The sequence below is a fragment of the Nannospalax galili genome, unplaced genomic scaffold (assembly GCF_000622305.1).
Source record: "Nannospalax galili isolate Female #2095 unplaced genomic scaffold, S.galili_v1.0 scaffold613, whole genome shotgun sequence".
In the NCBI taxonomy this organism is placed as follows: domain Eukaryota; kingdom Metazoa; phylum Chordata; class Mammalia; order Rodentia; family Spalacidae; genus Nannospalax; species Nannospalax galili.
Genome location: NW_008332065.1, coordinates 895,982 through 914,406, shown reverse-complemented (window position 1 = coordinate 914,406; position 18,425 = coordinate 895,982).

Below are 18,425 nucleotides of genomic sequence, written 5' to 3'. Positions count from 1 at the left end.
ACCTGTCTTTGTGGACCTGTCCTACAGTAATTGTCTAGCATCAGCTAGTTTGTTTTACTTCTCTAACTTTGCCTTCCTGACTTGTAAGCACCTCATTGTGAGGTTTCAATTAGATAGTATCTAAAATTCTGAGTCCTAGATGCAGCTTCAGTGACAACGCTCTCATCTCACCCTCACCCAGAGATTAGTGTTGGGCAGGTTTACTGTGCACTGATGCAGCTCTGGCAAAGCCGGATGTCAGCCAATAATCCAGCGAAGGCTACTTCAGTGCCAACAGTCAAACTGAGTATGAAGGCTTTTCATTCTGAGTTGTACACTTTACTCTTGGAACCAGAGATCCCAAAACTATGTCACAAGATGCAGGCGGGGAATCCAAACACAGAAATGTGAGGAGGTGACTGCTACTCATTCCCTAAGAGTTAGAAATGAGGTTCCAGTGAGGCTGGAGGGATGGTTTGGCAGTTAACAGCAACTGACTGCTCTTCCAGAGCACCTGACTTTTGTTCCCAGAAGCCTCGGGGTGGTTAACAACTGTCCAAAGTTCCAGTTTCAAGGGATTCCTCCATGTGCACCAGGCACACTTACATAAATGCAGGCAAAACCCTCACACACGTAAAATAAATAGTTTTTTAAATTAAAAAACAAAAGAAACGATGGCTGGGCGCGGTGGTACACGCCTGTAGTCCCAGCACTCAGGAGGCAGAGGCAGGCGGATCCTTGTGAGTTCAAGGCCAGGCTGGTCTACATAGTGAGATCCAGGACAGCTGGGGCTGCAGGGAGATGCTGTCTCAAAAAGACCAAAAAAACAAAAGAAACGAAGTGAAGCGAAGCTCCTTCCTTATTGGTCATTCTTGTCAAACTGCAAGTTTTTTATTTGGAATTTCATTATCTCTCATTTATACACATATACATACACATATACATATGTATACAAGTGTTCAGGTTGGCCTTGGCTTTGAGTTTACTCTATAGGTGAGGGCCTCGAACTCCTCATCCTCCTGCCTCCACTTCCTGAGTGCTGGGATTTCTAGGAAGCACCACCACCCCAGGGCATGTTGATTGAATAAAAAAAAAAAAAAAAAATTAAGCCAGCCGTGGTGGCATACGCCTTTAATTCCCCCACTTGGGAGGCAGAGGTGGGCGAATCTCTGTGAGAATAAGGGTAACCTGATCAGCACAGCAAGTTCCAGGTCAGCTCTGGCTACAGGGAGACCCTGTCTCAAAAAGAACAACAGCAACAACAAATTAAGCTATACAAAGCAATTTTCATATATACATGTCGTTCTTTGTTCTTATTCATCTAATTCTGTAGACAATACTGAGATGTAATAAAACATGTCTGAGGATCTGAGCTGGCTGCTTCCTCTCTGCCTACTGCCCTCTCTGACAGAGGCTGGCTGCTCTCCGCTGAAGCAGATGCCTCTCCAGAGACACATTAACTCAAGATACATTTAGCACCAGCAGATTCATTTATCCATAGAAGAGCTATGTGCTTAGACTGGTGCTCACTCCCAGTCGGATGCTATGATTTCAACTTAAAGCTTGATTATAATAAACAAAAAAGTAAAAGCTTGATTATAATAAACAAAATGTGCAGAAGATATCTCGTTTAAAGGATACCTGCAGCTAATTCCATGGGGTTTTTCCCCCCATTTACTATGGGGAAGAAGATGACATAATAAATAGTTTTATATTTAAATGATATATGAAGCCAAATATTCAAATGCTTGAGTAAGTTTAAAAAAAATCAAAATCAGCAATTCAATTCTTTCCTTTTCTTTATTAGAACAGCCAGGAGTGAGCTTGTTAAGATGGGTCTGTGGTGCTGTAGCTTGCTGTGCAGGCAGTGTCTAAAAGAATTAAGTGAGTCACCAGTCAAAGAAATCTCACAAGCAGCTTTAACCTCCTGTCAGAAAGAATAGCTAACTGAGTGGAACAACACTAATTTTGGGGGGTTCATCATGGAAGCCTGTGTTGTTAGCTACATATTTGTAGACTTGCATTCTAATCTTAAAATTATACTCAATATATTTTTAAAGTGAGCATGAGTGTGCAAGTCTTTTGGTGATTTGCTAGATCTTAAACGTCATTCACATAAAATTCCAACTATCTTCTGAAAGTTCTGCAATTGTTTTATAAAAGACAATTCCCTTATCACTTAATTCTACCGGAACCCAGCTGCATTTTTATTTTCTGTTTTGATAAGTTCAGCAAGTTCCCACATTTTCATTTGAAAATTATTCATTTCTAGTGCATATAATAGAAAAGTGTATGCTACAACACGAGTCTTTGTCAAGACCAAATGTGGGCGGGATGTGGTTCTCTTGTGTTTTATGTAAAATTCTCTGAAATCTCCTATGACTAAGAAGTTTATGCCAGACCATGATCCAGAAATAAGGTCAGCCTTTTCTTTGCTGGAGGGCCCGTGGGCTACTGGGAATTTCTGTTACTACCGCTCCCTTCAGTTCCTTTTTTAATCTAACTGACAGGTTAAGCACCACTGGGCAGTTCTTCTAAGAGAAACCTTTTTTTTTTTTTTTTTTTTTTTTTTTAAATTTATTTAACCAGGATGAGTCTTTCCAAAAAGGGCAAAAATATGATGATCAGGTATCACATATTTATTTGGTTGAAGACCGCAGTATTGAAGAAACATTTACTAACTCAAAATTCTACGATAACCCAAAGTACTACAATGGAAAGCTGAATTATTCACTCTCATTTAAGGTATCTTTGCTCTTAGAATTTATCAAGTTGGATATGATAGGTTGTGATGTTAATGGCTTATTAATTACACAAAACATTCAGGTACACATAGAGCAAAGATATGTGTGATATATATGTGTGAATATAAACTTTCAGATCCTTAAATTTTCTGGAAAGTATCATTGTCTAGAAATTAGGAACCAGTTGCTGACTTTTTTCCCTTTTTTTGGTCTTTCTGAAACAGGGTCTCCTTGTAGCCCCAACTGACCTGGAACAGGCTATGTAGAACAGGCTGGTCTCAATCTCACAGAGCTCTGCCTGCTTCTGCCTCCTGAGTGATATGATTAAAGGTGTGTACCACCACACCCGCCTCTTTCTATGATTCTTGAAGGTGCCTATAGCAACCCAGCCTTACTCCCTCTGGAGTTCTTCAACCTCTCTGGCATTTCTAGGTCGGTACCTGTTTCTTTATATAGTTACAAATTTCTGTATTTTGCTAAGTATATTCTCTTTTATCTGAATATGGGGATCTCTGATTTCCAGACATGGAATTAAGTAGATCAAATCAATCTTTTCTTTGCATGCACTTAATTTTTATTTTGACCATAAGACACATAAAAGCAACCCATGAACCTATTGAAATAATAATCACCTCAAGAAATTAACTATAACCAGCAGCACCTACACACCCTTATTTAATTCAATTCTCCTCCTTCCTCCAGAGATAAATACTTTTTTGTTTTTTAAATACAATATTACATATAGCCCCCAAAATATATGTGATATTTTGCATATCTTATGCTATAAAAATTTACCAAGTTCATTGGTTCTTTTGAGAGAATTTACATCTGTAATATTATAATCATTTCTTGCCCAAGAGTAAAGAGAAACTTTATATAGATCCAAACATGCTCTATGAGGATTCTGATTGCACCATCTCTGTAAGCAGCAATTCCAGTTCTTGATCAGGTAGACCCTGGCAAGCACAGATGCACAGGGCACTGGTTCAGCAGTGCTGCAGTTGCAAAATGAATACATGTAGCCCATACTGTGCAGCGATGAGGAAGAACGAGGTGTACTTTCTAACCAAAGGTAAATCTCCAAGGCATTGTTAGTATTTGTTACATATTATTATTATATTATTATTATTATTATATGTGGCACAGAAGTGCAAACTCAGGGCTTTGTGCGTACTACACAAGGGCTCTATCACAGAGCTACATCTTCAGCCCCAGCCCCCTTGCAAAAAAATTAATACTGTGATGTCATGTATGATTTAAATTTTTTAATTGAATTTTTGTGAATTTCATACAATATAACTTGATTGTATTTAGATATTCCTCCTCTATCTGCATCTCCCCTGACTGCCCCCTGCCTAATTCAATATAATTCACTATAAATACAATACGGCCTATAGAGTCTGATTTGTGTCCCCCACATGTCCCTCAGTGTGGGCTTATTCACTGGAGCCTGGTTAACATACCAAAAATCCCATCCCTGTAAGAGACTATTTCTCCCCTGTCCCAGCTGCCGTCAGTTGCCAAAAGTTTCTTAGGTTAGGTTGGGGTTTCTTACTTACTTCCCCACCTCTATGCTAGGATTCTGTCTAGTTTGAGCTTGCATGGGACTTGTGCATGCTGTCACAATCACTGTGAGTTCATATGTGTAATTGACAAGCTGTTTGGAAAACTGTTTCCTTGTGGTCATCCACTTTTACCCTGCATGGTAAAGAGTTTTGGAAGCATTCACTGAAAGCTGATGGCTGTGATTATCTCTAGGGTAGTAGGGGGACAGGAGGAGGATATGGTATTGCTGCCATTAGTTGGATTTTTGTAAGAAAATCTTATGTTAATTGATTATTTTAAAATGTAAATAGAATTTAAGTTATATGAAAAAGGTCAAGGTAACATTTTCAGAACAGACTAATAATAGTGTAGCTTCAAGCAAGAGATTAAAACCATCTCAGCAAATGACTAGCTTAAATAACTTAAAGGAGAATAAATAAACTGGGTGACTGAACTCACAGTCCGTAAAAATACCCACTCAAATCCCTTACGTTTGCAGAATGTGTGTGTGCAAGCTATGTCGACACTGGAAGCAAGAGAAGTCACAGCCGACCAGAAATCGTAGGGCTCACCCAGAAGATAAAAATCGATGTGCTTGGATTGACAAGAGCTGAAGAACACAAAATATTTACAGGATGAAACCACAGGGACTAGATCCACTGAAATTCTAAAACCGGAGTCAATCAAGACCCGGATGAAGCAATGGAGTGGTGATAATTTAAGTAGAACAGGGGCTCTAACGGTTAGAAAAGCAGCTTGAACCTGAGGCTAAAGTCCTCAAGATGTTTTCCAAAGAAAATTGATTTACCAGCTAGGGCACAGTACAGGGAGAGTGCGGGTTTGCGTCAGAGAAGTGTAGCCTAATGAAGGGATGATGTGGCCCCGATGGAGGCGCTGCCAGAGGAAAGCCCTTACTCCCAAGGCATATAAGGGCTTGTTGCCTGCTCCATTCCCATGCACCCCAGGTGAAGCCTCCTGGTGAACAGGCTGCCCAGAGCTGTACAATCCCTATAATCAGTTCTGCCACCCACGAGAGAGAAAACCACCCCTATGAGCTAACTGGAAATTGAAAAAAAAGAAAGAAGGAAGGAAAGAAAAAGGAAAGAGAGAGAGAGAGAGAGAGAGAGAGAGAGAGAGAGAGAGAAAAGGAGGAGAGAGGGGAGGGGAGAGAGAGGAGAGGAGAGGAAAGGAACGAGAGGAGAGGAAAGGAACGAGAGGAGAGGAAAGGAACGAGAGGAGAGGAAAGGAACGAGAGGAGAGGAAAGGAACGAGAGGAGAGGAAAGGAACGAGAGGAGAGGAAAGGAACGAGAGGAGAGGAAAGGAACGAGAGGAGAGGAAAGGAACGAGAGGAGAGGAAAGGAAGGAGAGGAGAGGAAAGGAAGGAGGGGAGGGGAAGAGAGGAGAGGAGAGGAGAGGAGAGGAAAGGAAGGAGGGGAGGGGAGGAGAGGAGAGGAGAGGAGGGGAAAGGAAGGAGAGGAGAGGAAAGGAAGGAGAGGAGAGGAAAGGAAGGAGGGGAGGGGAAGAGAGGAGAGGAGAGGAGAGGAGAGGAAAGGAAGGAGAGGAGAGGAAAGGAAGGAGAGGAGAGGAAAGGAAGGAGATGAGGGGAGGGGAGGGGAGGAAAGGAAGGAGGGGAGGGGAGGAGAGGAGAGGAGAGGAGAGGAGAAGAGAGGAGAAGAGTGGCGTGTTTTCCACCTTGAAACACTTGGGTCATAGCACAAACCAAGAGCTCTGTCTTGTGTGTCCACGTGAGCACAGCCCCTTGAATCTGTGAAAACAGGAATTAGACACATTCATTTCCCCCATTTTTTTTTCTCTTTCCTTGGGGGTTAACTCTTTGAGGAGAGGAGAGGAGAGGAGAGGAGAAGAGAGGAGAAGAGTGGCGTGTTTTCCACCTTGAAACACTTGGGTCATAGCACAAACCAAGAGCTCTGTCTTGTGTGTCCACGTGAGCACAGCCCCTTGAATCTGTGAAAACAGGAATTAGACACATTCATTTCCCCCATTTTTTTTTCTCTTTCCTTGGGGGTTAACTCTTTGTTGGGTTTGTACCATCTCTGCTGTTGGCTTCTCTAAAATAATTGATGAGTCTTCCCTTCTGGTTTATTCTTTTAAATCAATGTTGAGAAAACAGAATGTTTATGTTCAGATTGTACTGATTTTTCTCCAAAGTGGGCCTTTCCTTTTCCATGAATGGAAATCAAGTTCTGCTTTCAGAGCTGCCCGTGGACATGGAAAGGAGGGTGCCCTGGGACTGGGGAGGTGACCCTTCAGGCTGTGCAGCTGTACATAGCAGATGAGCAGGGTCTATAATACCAAATCAACTGGAGTCACACTCAGCCTCTGGAACTCCCCTAGAACTAGAGTTATGGATGGTTGTTAGCTACCATGTGGGTGTTAGGAACTGAACCCAAGTCCTCTGCAATAGAAGTCTGTGCTCTTAACTGCTGAGACATGTCTCCAAACTCCTCCAAACTTTCTTTTATATTTGCTATATTTTAAACATTTTTTATATCAACATACAGTTGAGTTTAAGTTAAAAAAGGCAATGATAAATATTTCGTATAATAGTGGGATGATAGCTTGCTTACACACGGGTGCTGGGAATCAAATTTGGGCCCTCTGCAAGAGCAGCCACTGCCCTTAACCACTGAAACATCTCTCCAGTCCCCAAAACATGTATTTATATCTAGGAAGATATATTATTGAAGCTTTCTTTGTTCTGGGGAAAGAAATTGGTCCAGTTTGCTTGGGGGCCAAGTAAGCTGGGAAGGAGTAGGATACTCAGATGCATTCAGATGCAATGTTTCTGATTAGTGATGTGCCCCAGTCTAAAGTCAGTTGTCAGTAAGAATCACAGATGATTCTTAGAGGAAGCCTGGCAGAAGAAAGGCTGGGTCTGGTGCCTGGCACTCATATCCCAGACCCTGGGTTAACTTGGGAACCACTGCATCCAGTCATGGCTTATGTGTGATGGTCTAAGCATTTTACTCAGATGGGCCAGTGCATGCTTCCAGCAGTTGTCCATGCTGAAATAGCACTTCTGTGACTGAAAAGTCTGGGTGTACCACAGTGTGACACAACCACCAACTGGACAGAGAGGCAGGAGACTGCCTCTTTCTTCCCTAACGTGGGAAGCTATTGTCACAGCAGCAGTGAGGGTGGGCAATTCAGGTTATCTATAAAACACTAGGTTCCTTTCTTAGGGGCAGAAGAATATAAGATTCTGAATGCAAAATTGCTAAGGTTGTGGAATGGTCCATGGGGACCCTGGGGTATCCTCTTGATTAGTTTCAGGTCAGTGGGCCTCTGTGTGGATGCTAAGAATGTAGAACTCAAGGGGGTGCTGGTAGATGAAAGAGATGCTTGTTTCTTCTCAGCAGAGGCTAGTAGGAGTGACATATCCAGCACTAAGAAACGAGGAGGAATAGACATTCTTGTCATAGGAGGCTGAGACGGTACTCAGCTACATCATTTAAACAGTAGATGTTTCCTCTGCTCAAGTTGGTAGTGGACACGCCCATCTGTGTTATCCTTGATCTCAGTGCCTCAGAAGTTAAAGATGCACTTGATAAATCACAGAAACTGTTACAGTAGCAATTTGCCAATTGTATAAACGTGTTTCCACAAAGCCTGGAAAGTGCTATTCTTTCTGGGCTATCCTGGCCACTCCTTCCATGTCAGTGGTTGTGTTCATGCTGACGATATAATTTTCAGTTGAGTGCATGGCAGGTCAGTCTGCTGTGCCATCTTCTTGAGGCATTCTCTTCTGATTGTCACACTTCTCAGTATATTCAGCAGCTGACCACCACCCCTCTAAGGTGGTAGAAAAATCACCAACTACCACCCTAATTTCACCCCATCTTCCTTTTTACCCACATTAACCCAGGTATAACTGAGGCAAGTTGAATTCGTCTCTTAATATCTTTTCCATTCATGGCTTCCTTGTGTCCCAATGTCACCTTAGATTCTAGACCCCTGGCCTCTCATTCCCAGGATATTACAATAGCTGAAAGAGATTTCACTGTTATTTCTCCCTTCCAGCAGTCTCTCTGCAATACTGCCAGAGGGGCCCTTCTAAAGCACAAATCAGATCAGCCCCATTTGCATAAAAGCCAGTGATGTTTTCTCACTGCAGGTCACAAGATCTGGTCTGTGGAGATACAGTCACTAATGTTGGCAGTTTTTCTTTTGTTTAACATCTACTCAATAACCCCTGGAAGACAGTCTGAGTTGCAGGTGAAAGTCCAAGAATGTTGATTTGTTTCTTCTTCCTATGTGTACTCTGCATAGGAAATGGCAACAGTCATTTCTTCATTCATTGCTTCCCTTGCTGGTACTCTGGTTTTACTCCTTTTCTATAAACCTCACATTTCAGTTGAATAATAATATCTAACTTCTAAGTGCTCTTTTAAAATTTTGTTTTTAATCAGAAAAATCTTTTTTTTTTTTATACTAACCACCTCTCATCCCATTTCCTTTTGAATGGTCTATACTTTCCAAAGCATGATGGACAATTTAAGATGAGTAAAAATGAGACATTTGAGTAGAGTAGAATCTGCTTACAGTTGAACCAAGTAAGAGGCAAGCTGTTTTCTGAGTTGTAGTTTTTAAATTACTCATGAAAATAAAAGAACCTTAACAAAGAAATCAGATGACTGAGTAGGTCATAAGTGAGGAGTTGCTAATAACAGGATATTTTCTGTGTGTGAATTGTGTGTTGATCACTTTAGTTCATTTTCCAGTGGAGAAATACTAAACTTAAATGGGCCTCATGGGGCTATGGGAAGCTGTGTGAGTAGCGGGGAAACTCAGTTTGGTCGTATGTCGCCAACAGAATCACTTCTAGGAAGTCTGGTTTAGTTTTTCATTTCTCCTAAAATGGACACACTGCATGTGGAGCATACACAGAGCTGAGCAGGACTCAAAAAAATCATGAAGTATTTTAATTTTACTCATACACTATAATTTTAATTTTAGTTAAATCAGTGAATAATTTTTAAAAATATCGTATGTAAGAGAATGTAAAATTCTTCTGGGGCTCTTTTAAAAAAGATTTTGTTATTTATTTTTTAAACTTTTTGTTTGAGAATTTTGTACATGCATATAATATGTTTTGCTCAAGTTTACCCCCCTATTCCCTCCCTTTTAATTCCTCCCCCCATTCCCTCCTAATTTCAAGTATTATTTTTTTTAACTCACAGAGCCCACTTAGAGCTGCCAGTATGTGTCTGGATGTAAGGCCATCTACCGGAGCATGGGTAGCCTCTCAGGGCTGATCCTTAGAGAAAACTGACTTGCTATCCCAGATCCATCCATTCTTTCCTCCCTCCATGCTGGGATTTTGTCTGGCTTGAGCTTGAACAGGTCTCGTGCATGCTGTCACTAACGAGTTCATATATGCAGGTGCCCTGCTGAAACACTGTTTTGTTACAGTTATCCATTGCCTCTGGCTCTTACACTTCTGCCCCCTCTTCCAAGGTGATCCCTGAGCCTTGGGAGGACAGGCTGTGATACAGATGTACCATTTAGGTCTGAGCACTCTGCAGTCTCTTACTCTCTGCACGTTGACCAGTTGTGGGTCTCCATGTTGATCTCCATCTGCTTATGAGATTTTCTTTTAATAGTTAAACTTAAAATAATCCTTAGTTTAAAATAAAAATTCATTGTACAAATATATCTTTATTCTATAAGCTTTTTATATTTTATATATAGTTATTTTTTAGTTTTTGATTAAAAACTAAAACTAACACACACATTAGCTTGAGCCTACACAGGAGTAGGACTATCAGTGTCACCATCTTCTACCTCTGCCTCTGTCCCACTGGCTGGTTTTCAGAGGCAGTTACATGGGGCTGCCATAACCTATGAGGACTGTGAGGTTTTTGGCAACCTCTTGATGCTGCTTTACAGTTAACCTTTGCTTTTTTCATAAGTGTAAGGAGTATATCCTCAAGTAACAATGAAAAGTATAGTTAATACACGATGCTAGTTGACATTCATTTATTATCACCAAATATTTGCACTTTACATAATGGCAGGTATTCTATGTCTTTACTAATGATGGTACAGTAAGTTCATTTACCCCAGCATCAGAATAAACATCTGAGTAATGCCTTGCACCATAGCCATGGCATCTTTAAGTGATGGGGATTTTTCAGCTCCTCTGGGACCTCTGTTGTGAGTAATCTGTCTGACTGTGGTACATGACTGCAGTTGAGACTTTCAGATTCAAAATGTCTTGTCCTTGAGAGAGGGCCTCTAGCCCTCTTCCTCTCCTAGCGTTCTCTTGTCTCACCTCATAAGAAGCTATCCAGTTTTGGAAACTTCGATTATGGCAAACTTTGATTTGTCTGTTACTAAAGTTTTCTAGCCAGGATGACTTGTATCATCTATCAGAATAAAAAACTTCTTACCTATAGCCAATTTCATCCACTATATATTGATATTAGCCAGTTGAATTACTAAGGGTGACCTCATTTCCTAGCCCTGGGGACATGTGTGTTTTCAAGTTCTTCTAGCATGGACCACATTCCTTGCCCAAAGAGAAGCTGCCTGTGTATGTGATTTAGAGCAAATTTCCAGTTTAGTTTCTGAAGATACACTGTTCACAGAGTCATAGCTTCAGGTGTGATAGGAAAATGCAAAGACACACATTAAGCTTTGCAATCTATTTCATATGAAATAAGATGTCATGTCTTCTACATTGACTTGGAGGATTTAAATAGTATTCTTTATATGTTACACACACACACACACACACACACACATGGTGGTTAGAACAAGGTGTCTCCTATAGACTGAAGAATTTCAGCACTTGGTCAGTTGTTGGTGCTGTTTTGGGAAGGTCATGGAATTCCTAGGAGGTGCAGCCTCACTGGAGGAAGATGTCACTGGGGGAAGGCTTTGAGAGTTTATGCCATGTTCTATTTCCAGTTCTCTCTCTCTCTCTCTCTCTCTCTCTCTCTCTCTCTCTCTGCTTCCTGTGGCTGCTTGAAGATGTGAATGCTCAGCTTTCTGATCAGCCTGCTTCCTGCCATGCCTCCTTAGTCATGATGGACTCTTAGCCCTCTGGAACTGCAAGCCCAATAAACTTTTCCTTCTATAACTTGCCTTGGTCATGGTGTTTTATCACAGCAACAAAATAGTAACACACATATATGTACATGTATATATACATATACGTACATAATATATATTATATATATGTTACATACTTTGCTAAGCAACTTTAGCTATAGCATTTGAGTTCCTTTATAATTGCTTAGGGTTACTGCTAAGATTGAGTATGACATGTTAGTTTCAAGACAATTCTTAATTCTGCCATGTGAAAGACTTTTAAAAGTATACCTCAGAATCAGTGAAATATAATTCCACTATGGAACATTAAGCAATAATTATTAATATAAGATACAAATTATAGATTAAAAAGCATAGTGGTAGAGTTTAGAGAGATGGGGCAGCAGTTAAGAGCACTTGCTGCTATTCCAGAGTACTCTGGTTCAGGTCCCAGCACCCACATGGCAGCTCACAGCTGTCTGTAATTCTAGTTCCAAGGGATCCAATGCCCTCTTCTGGCCTCTGTGGGCATCAGACACACACATGGTATGCATAAATGTATACAGGCAAACATTCATACACATAAATTTTTTATAAAGGCTAAATATAAAGGAATTTATAAAGCTGGGGGCTTGGTTAGATATTAGAGACTTCCAATTTTAGAAAGCATGTTTTATTCTTCATACACATAGTTTAAGTGAATCAAAGTATTGTCAAGGAAGCTCATAATGTTTATACTTTTCAGTAGGCAATAGAGAAAATGAGAAAAAACATACTTAAAAGCATTAAGTTAACAAACCGATATGTAACTGCCTTTCCTAAGTTCTCAGAGCTACCCAAGAGAAGGAAATCAAGTTTCTATCTTCTTTTGTCCCCAGACATTCCAAGCTCACCCTTTAATGTCTCAGAGAAAAGATGAATTTGCCAATAGATGCATTAAGAACCTTGAACTTTAGTAATGAGTGTCACCCAACCCAGTGAGGATGGTGTTCAGGAAGTAATATATCAGTGGAAATAACTTGAGCAGTTGGTCTAGGGAATGTTGAGAATGGTTCTAGAAGAGGTGCATTCTCAACCTTGGTGAGTGTGAGCTTTACTTGGAGTGCTTGCTGCTAAGCATCGTTCCTAGTTTCTGCTTCAACAGGTCTGGAGTGAGGACCAAAACTTTTCATTTTACATGTCCTACCTTCAGCCTGATGACACTGATGAGGGCCGTCCATGCAGCAGAGGCCAAAGTAGAAATGAATTTGTGGATACTTACATCCTCGTTTTATCAACTACCACAGCTCACTGAATGTACATTGGGTTGCACCCCATGCCAGCCATCAAAGAGCTTTTCAATCAAGCTTAACCTGTGCTGCTCAGACTTGTAAGTTAATTTTCTAGCTAATATACTGAGAGAAAAATAAATCTGCCTCCTGAGACTTAACAGGTCTTCTTGATTTTAAATATTGGCATGTTTTTCAAGTGCTGTGAAGCTGAAAAGTGCTATTAAAAAAAAAAAAAACTCTGGGATTAGTCATTTCTCTAAAAAAAAGTTTTCAGTGGCGTAATTTTTAATTTAAAGACGAAAACTTCTACTTAAGGCATTTTCCCTGTGTTTTGTAATCATCGATGGGAATTGATGCCAACTCTACCTTTTCAAGATATTGAATGAAACATTTCTAAACTGAGCTGGAAATAATTCCAACGTGCATACTACACCCACGTAGTCTACATTAGCTTCTTTGTCTCTTAGTCTTATTTTCTTGAGCATTCCAGCTGTTAACCTTAAACCTAATTTTTGTATGTCAGCCCATGTCAAAGCATGCCTTGATCCTTTTAATGTTAACCTAGCACCAGCTTGAAGCTGCTTTAGATAGATAGATATAACCACATTTTCAGCCCTGCAAGCATGACTTGTAATTATGTGCACATGCATGCATGCCTGCTAGACCTTCCCTGTGATAGCAGTTGATAGACAAAAGAATTCTGGTGAGATGGGTCTGGTTTGAACCCATTCAAAGCACTTTGCATACAGAATTACAAAAGACTATTTATGTGGTAACAGCAACAGAGCAGTAGTGGAAAGCGTTGACCATCATCAAGTCCTGTAAATGTACTATTTAGGAAAGAAAGATGAGAATATTAATAGCCAAGCTGGACTTGGTGGCGCACACCTTTAATCCCAGCACCCGGGAGGCAGAGGCAGGTAGATCTCCGTGAGTTCAAGGCCAGCCTGGTCTACATAGTGATTTCCAGGCCAGCTGGGCCTATAAGGAGATCCTGTCTCAAAAAGACCAAAAAATAAAAAATAAAAAATTAAGTAAAATATTAATAGCCAAAGGCAGACAGCTAGTGTAGAGGTGTTAAGACCAGAATCAGACAGGAAACCTAGAGCCACAGCCTAATGATTTGTTGACAGAATTATGTCATTTACTTTCTTCCATCTTGCGATTAAATAGGATTTCAAAATGTAACAGAATTTGCAAGCAAACTTCTGTTCTTCCTGTTTAGAAAGAAAAAAATTTAACATCCAAGAGTTTTGAAAGTTGACATAATTGCACTCTTTCTCTGATGATTTCTGACCAAATACATCTCAATTTTAGCAAACCAGTCAATGACGTGGAAGCAATTTACGACAAGACAGAAATGACTTTTTATTTTACCAGGGCAATCAGCTTTGTTATAGTAACATACTAATTAAGAATTCTGCTTATAGTGAAGATATCCAAATGCCAACTGAAGATAGGTATCATTGCCATTTTATACTGGAGACTGTATGAAGTATAATTAGAATTTAAGGAAGAGACTGTAACTGAAGTAAAATGAAAGAAAATGATAATTGTACTTTTAAATGATTGTGAAGAGACATTATAAACTTCACAGATTAAATGTCCAGTTAAGTATCCCCCTTAAAAAAATCAGAAGCCGGGCGTGGTGGTGCACACCTTTAATCCCAGCACTCAGGAGGCAGAGGCAGGTGGATCTTTGTGAGTTCAAGGCCAGCCTGGTCTACACAGTGAGTTCCAGGGCAGCTGGGGCTACAAGGAGACTCTGTCTCAAAAAAAAAAGGTCAGTAATTGAGGCTAGAGAGATGGCTCAGGGGTCAAGAGCAGACACTGCTCTTCCAGAGGACCTGCCTCAGAACCACCTGCAAGCCTCCAGCCCCTGGGGGAACCCATGTCTCTGGCTTCCACAGTCACCTGCGCTCATGTGCACATACGCAACCCCCATACACATATACACGTAATTAAATATAAAAATAAATCTTTTCTAAAGCAAATAATGAAAAACATGGCCAGATTTTCCTACATCACTAATTTTGGCAGAAACCTCTTGAAAAGTCTGTGTCTTCATTTTTCTCTCAAAGAACCACTTTCTATTTTTGTCTGTAATTCATGTCCCCTTTCCTAGCCATCCCCATCCCTGTTGGTATTGTGTTCCTCTGCACTTAGATAAAAAGAAAAATGCTATTTCCTTCTTCCCCAGCATAGCGCACATCCTAAGGAGGCACATTGAGAATTCCTTCCATTAATGGTATATGAAAAATCATTTCAAAACCCTATGAAATCTTTAGGGGAGAGTAATTAATTTTGTTTGAGAAGTTAGGAAGGGCTTCAGGGGTGGTGGGATATGGTGTTTGAAACAAAGGCTGCTTTGATTATTTGAAACGCCAGCACAGGATTTTTTTCACAGTGCGAATAACAATAGCATGGTATTCCTTTTCTCTGAACATTGAAAAATATTTTTTTATTAGGCTTCTTTCAAATGATTATTTCTGGAAAATAAACTCCCCATTTTCTATTTTCTCCAGTTGAGATAATGCGTTTCTTTTATTTTTTTTATTTGCTGTTTCTTCAGCCTTTTTTGTTAAGACTGTTTTGTGATTCGTAACCATTTTTTTCTAATCTCTAATTTGGGTAGAAGCCTCTTGGAAAGTCTGTGTCTTCATTTTCCTCTCAAAGAATCACTTTCTATTCTTGTATGTAATTCACACCCCCCCTCAATTTCCCTGTCTTTTATTTTCCTGTTTTTGTAATATTTCAGTACTCAAGTATCAAGAATTAGGAATAAAGAGCAGAAGGAGGCTTAAGAGGGTAAAGGCATTTACCACACAAGCTTGGTGACCTGAGTTTGATCCCCAAAACACACATAAAGGTTGATGGAGAGAACAGACTCTAAAAGGTCATCCTCTCACCTGTACCCGTGTGCTATACCACATGCACACATGTACCACACATGTATGCACGCACGTACATACAATAAGTAATTAAAAATTTTTTCAATATTTTATTTATTATTTTTATGTCTATGTGTGTATTGCCTGCATGTATGTAAGTGCACCCATGTCATGCAATGCCCACAGAGGACAGAAGAGGCTGTTGGATCCCCTGGAACTGGAGTTACGGACAGTTGTTAGCTGCCATGTGGGTGCTGAAATTTGAACCCGGGACTTCTGCAAGAACAGCCAGTGCTCTTAACTACTGAGCCTGCTCTCCAGCCCCAAGTAATTTTTAAAATTTGGAATAATACACACTGGTCTCTTTATTTTTATCCTTCCTATATACATTCCTTTACTTATAAAGATACTGAGGAAGATTGGTACCTATTGCTTGTAAACAATATTTTCATTCACAAAGGGGAGAAAGGCAGAGTTCAGGCATTTTCCAAGAGCACAGGGGTCTTCGTGATGAATTTAGAAACAATTTCAGACTGATTTCCTAGACTTGTGGTCATTAGATTAATTTTAATTGTTTACCATTAAAATGTTGCTTTATGCTTATTTCAAGACCCTTACGGACACATTTCGAGAAAAGGGTTCTTGATTTGTGGTTCTGAGAAGAAAGGAATTAAAAGGAATGGAGTCTTGGCACCTTTGGATTGAGCACTGGGGATCTGGAAAGTAAGCCGATGACCTGAAGATGAAAGAGAAATTGATTCTGTGCTGAGTTACAAGTTTTGAAAGAAATTTGAAATTGGAATTGCTCAGCTATACGTAAGGATTCACAGCTAAGTTAGTAACGTTCTTGTAATATTTTTTTTCTTTTTAAAACTATTATCTCTTAAAATCATTAAAAAGCATTTCTACAACAGTGAATTGTGAACAATCACCTTGAGAGGCCTGTGGAAAACAGCAGTCGTCCACAGTGCATATTAAATAACAGCTGTGGACAGGGGACTCTGAAAAGGCAGGCCCTCGCCATCACTTTTTTCTCAGCCACAGGAAGGAAAGGCTCAGCCACTGCTGTCATGCATGGCTTGTTTACCCGCCTTACAAAAGCCCAGGCACTCTACTACCAGGAAACCTGGGATTCCTTTGCCCTACTTTGGAGAGAAAGGTCATATTTAATCAGGCGCCCCAAACAAAATTTTAGTGTCCCCCTGGAGCCATTTGTCATACTTGACCCTGACTCATTCACTGGTAATACCCTCAACCCAAGTTAAATTAACTTGGCATGCAAATTCAGCCAATTAGTGTGATTGCCGTCCACTGGTTAGAGTTTCTCGGAACCATCTGCCCTGCTGCCAAAAGACAGCAGAGTCTGTCTTTAGTTACCAAATAAATGCTTGATTAACCTGATTTCCAAGTGAGTACCTGATTTCTCTCACAGATAGGCTTCTGGAAAGTCAGAAGGGGCCTCTGATTTAAAAAAAAAAAAAAATGAGTTGCGGGTCAGTGAGATGGCTCAATGGGCAAAGGCACTTGCTGAGCAAGCCTGTTGATCCGGGAGTTTGATTTGCAGAACTCATGGCAGGAGAGAAACGATTCCTGAAAGATGTCCTTTGACCTCCACACATGCTCAGTGGCACACCAGCATTCAACATACACATAGATAAAATGATGATGATGATAAATACTTCTAGTTGTTTTTGAAAAATACTGAATTGAACCCACACACTTGCCTCCACAGTTTTCTAGAAAGTCGAAGGGTAGTAAGGGATACAGGGGAGGGTCTGGGGGCCAGGAAGTGACACAGAGAGCAGTATCTGAATGGGAAGGACGTGTACTTTAACTGATTCAGCAGATTCGAAAAGTTTAGCTGCTCATTAATCTCCATCAGGTCCAAGAAGTCTGGACCTTCGTCATTTTGGAAGTGGGATGGAGGCAGGCCAAAAACAAGCGGTTGAAAGTCTGTTTGAAAAGGACCTATTTTCACCTTTATTGTCTTCTGAAACTCCATTCAAATGACAGCTGAAGTTTCTGTTTGCACTAAGGGAATAAGCTGAAAATGACCCAAACAGAATAGAGAGATGCTTCAGAAGTTAAGAGCACTGACTCTTCTTCTAAAGGACTGGGTTCAGTTCCCAGCACCCACATGGTAGCTAACAACTGTCCAAAACTCTGGCTCCAGAGGGATCTGATGCCCTCATCCCACCTCTGTGGTTATTGCATGCACAAGATGCACTTACATACATGTAAGCAGAACACTCATACACTTAAAAAAATTAAATAATTTTAAAAGATTCAAACAAAACCCATCCAGTCAACCAACAAAGACACATTATTAGTACTTTGTGTTAGAGCCTCTCCTCGGACACTTTCCTTTTTACTTGTCACTAGCATATTTAAAATGTTTTTGTTTTCTAACTTTTCTTGTTTCACAAAAATGCCACTGACTTTGCTTGTTATAAACCTCGTGGCTGCTAACCTTGCCACAGCATTTCTCTGCACTGAGAAGAACTCCTTTGGGCTTCTACTGTTGTCTCTGGGTGATAATAATCTGCTGTGTTTCTTGTCCTTACACTTTCTCTCTTTCTTATTACACTATATTCACTCCACTATTGAACAGAAACAGCATAGTGGGGATTCTTCCTGTGATGCACCAGTGCCTGTCAGCTCTGCTATATATTCTCTGCACATAGGTTTTGGTTAAAGAAATTCTTGTTAATAGCTTGCTACCTGAGATTTTGTTTCAAAAATGATTATAAAATGTTATCAACATTTTATATATATATATATAATTACCTTTCTCTCCTCTCCTATATCAATGTGCTACAAAGAGTTCTAATGTTAAATAAACTTCCATTTCTAGAAGATACCTTACTCTGTGGTGATCTATTGCCTTTTAAATACATTTATGAGTTCAATTTTCTAAAAGTTTTTGGTATGGGTGTGG